General features: G+C 37.4%; 1 protein-coding gene across 1 annotated transcript in view; it reads right to left on the bottom strand.

Annotated features, from left to right (window-relative positions):
* Positions 1 to 2,877, bottom strand: part of tmem132e (transmembrane protein 132E) — a 380,857-nt gene that overhangs the window by 376,126 nt on the left and 1,854 nt on the right. The gene's annotated exons all lie outside the window — the stretch shown is intronic.

Here is a 2,877-nt window from a genome sequence, read left to right as displayed (position 1 = left end):
CTCTTTCCCTGATTGGTTGACAGATGGGTCAGTCGGGTTGCCTGGGGAGAGGCAATTTATCTCGCATGACAAAGGGTCAACTTCAAACTCAAAGAGGATGTTTTAACGATGGCAAAGTACAGCCATCTCATGCTATTAGGCCTTCCTTCTGAAGAAATAAAAGAACATTTTAAGGGATGTTGCCATCCTGGTGCGGTTGTTGATCACAGAGCTTTTTCTGGAGATCTACCTTTTAAAGGGCAATGTGCAGTGAATATAAACAAGTTGCGTGCTTTCAGAAGAAAGGCCACTGAGCCTTCAGGGCCGATGTGGGGGGTCTTCAGTCATGCCATATCTGTAGGAAGCACCCCTTCACGACGCTGTCTTTCAGTGTAGCTCAAGAAACAACGTTTGCAGTTTCGCTGTTGGTGCCCGCTAATGATATTACTGCATTAATCAATGATTTGATGTGCCGTGCCACAAGTGCATGTGTAAGCCAGATGCAGATGATGAAATGACATTTTCTTTAACCCAGGAATGCTAAAATGAAATATTCTGCAAAAACATCCTACTTAAAACCTTTCTTTTTTTTTGATGTTCGTTCAGGTTCAAACAGACCTTATCCAGTTTAATAATTAGGCTGGTTGAGTTTACAAATGTCACACAAACCTAAATCCCATTAAGAAATCGCATTAGTTCCAGGTGAACTTGTGCAAATTCTGTCAAGTTTGTCAAGGACTTCATATGAAGCAGTAGATAAACAAGCAGGGCCAATTAATAACAAATGAGCACTCTCCTTGCTTGCCTAAAGGAGTGTTCGAGCTGTGTGGCTTGCCAAAAACTAGCAAAAGGTGAGCATGAAATGGACAGAGAAACTACCTGAGAGTTTCTGTCTAATAAAACAAGTTCAAAGAAACACTTTCACAGAAAGATTGAGAATTATCTACTAGAGTTTATACATCTGTAGTTATTTAACATTTATCATTAACTTTTGATGGCTGTTCACTTTAAACCTTCGAAATAAGCTGTAGCTGTCAATTTTTAATCTTAAAGCACCTTAAAGAGATCGTTCCCAAAAATTGCATTCTGTCATCATTCACACATCTTTCCAAATTTGTGATTGGAAAGAAGTTTGAAAGTAGATATTTGGAAGAACGTTTTTGTCCATACAATGAAGGTCAGTGGGGTCCAAAACTGGACAAAACATGCTTTTCAAAGACAAGTATTTTCTTTCATATTTTGCAGAATAAAGCAAGCCAAAACATTTCAAATAACATGAGAGTTGGAAAATTATGACAGATGTTTCATTTTTGCATTAACATTCCCTATAAAGTTTGTTCCGGAGTAAACACAGCATTTACGACAAGACACAACTAGCTTTTTCTTTGTTCTGCTCAATGTATGATAATATATAAAACATTCAAACCTTTTAAGACCATGAAAGAGGAGTCATCTAAATCAGAATTCAATTAGAGTTGTTGTCGAGAATAATTTCAGGATAGTTTGTCGTAAAGTTGAGGGAAAGCACAGGGGTCTAACAATCAAGGCAGTGATGCTCCACCAATGCTCTTTCCCAGGCCTAATAAATAAAACAAGAGTACAAAACAAAGCGATTTCTTTCCAGATGATTTGGTTTCACAAGGAAGCAGCTCTGAAACCAAACCAGGGCTCTCCGCACAGGTGCAACACTGTGGATTAACAAATAAGACATTCCTAGAGAGCTCACGGCATGTCTCAGGTTTGTTGATGTTTTGCTAAGCCTTGATCTTTATGCCTGGTTCCTGTCTGTCACTTCTGTAACTGGAAGCGGAGGAGAGACAAACTTGTGCTGGCCCAATTTATTGCCCAACTACATAAGTATCAACCGCAGATGAAGGCTGTCTGGATTACAAATGGAAACGCATGACTGAGTGGCACTGCTGTCAAAACATGTGCAATTGTATTGGACAGTGCCTGACACATGACATTATGAGCACATCTGGCCTTCCATCGCTCCTGCCTTATATATATTCAGCGTATAAATCGCGAAAGAGTAAAATCTGAACAAGTTGATCAAATTTAAATTAACAAATTCCCATGGCATAACTCATAGTTGAAAATTCAAAACATTTCTAGAAACGAACCTCTCTTTCTGGTGTTCATATTTTCAAAGCTTCTGTCAAATACCATGATAGATTACAGTCAAGGCACATTACGAACCCTCAGGACTTTGAGGACTCCCAAATGATGTTGCCTTCGTTCTTATGGTTTCATGAGAGGAAAATAAGGGTAGGGATCAGACCTCAAAGGAATATTTCAAAGGCATATCTCCTCTCTACTGATGACTGTCAATGTAATAATCTTAGGCACACTATATTGCCATAATAACATTCTGATTCTAAAGCAGCCTATGCATGACTGTTTTGTGTTTCAAATTAGAGTCAGCCTAATGAGATTTTAATTAAACAATGAGAGACAGCTGTGATAGCTGATCAAAAAAAAAGAGAAAAAAAGAAAGAAAGAGAGAGACATAAATAGATTCATGACTCAGATAAGCATCCTGCAATATTATTTTACCATGTTCATTTGAAACCGCAGAGGACAAACTGGGAGCAAATCTGAAATTAACTTGAACAGCTGCTGATGGCTTGTAAACAAGCAACAGATATTTAGGAAATAATAATCCAAATATAACAAAGGTCCCCCTAAAATAATAATGCAACACTTAATCTCTCAAAAGAAACAGCCAGAAGAAGACACACCTTAACATAGATTAAAATGGAATAAATATTTCCATTGCTCATCTTTCCAGTTCTGCCATACTTTTTCTGATTTACAGTATATACTGCTAAAAATAATAATAATTAAGCATAATAATTAAAAGACGACATTGAGGAATATCTACAGTATAAATAAAGA

The sequence above is a fragment of the Sinocyclocheilus anshuiensis genome, unplaced genomic scaffold (genome assembly GCF_001515605.1).
Source record: "Sinocyclocheilus anshuiensis isolate Anshui unplaced genomic scaffold, SAMN03320099.WGS_v1.1 scaffold246, whole genome shotgun sequence".
Taxonomy (NCBI): Eukaryota; Metazoa; Chordata; class Actinopteri; order Cypriniformes; family Cyprinidae; genus Sinocyclocheilus; species Sinocyclocheilus anshuiensis.
The sequence above is the reverse complement of the archived record's forward strand: the minus strand, read 5'-3'. Positions and strand labels throughout refer to the sequence as shown.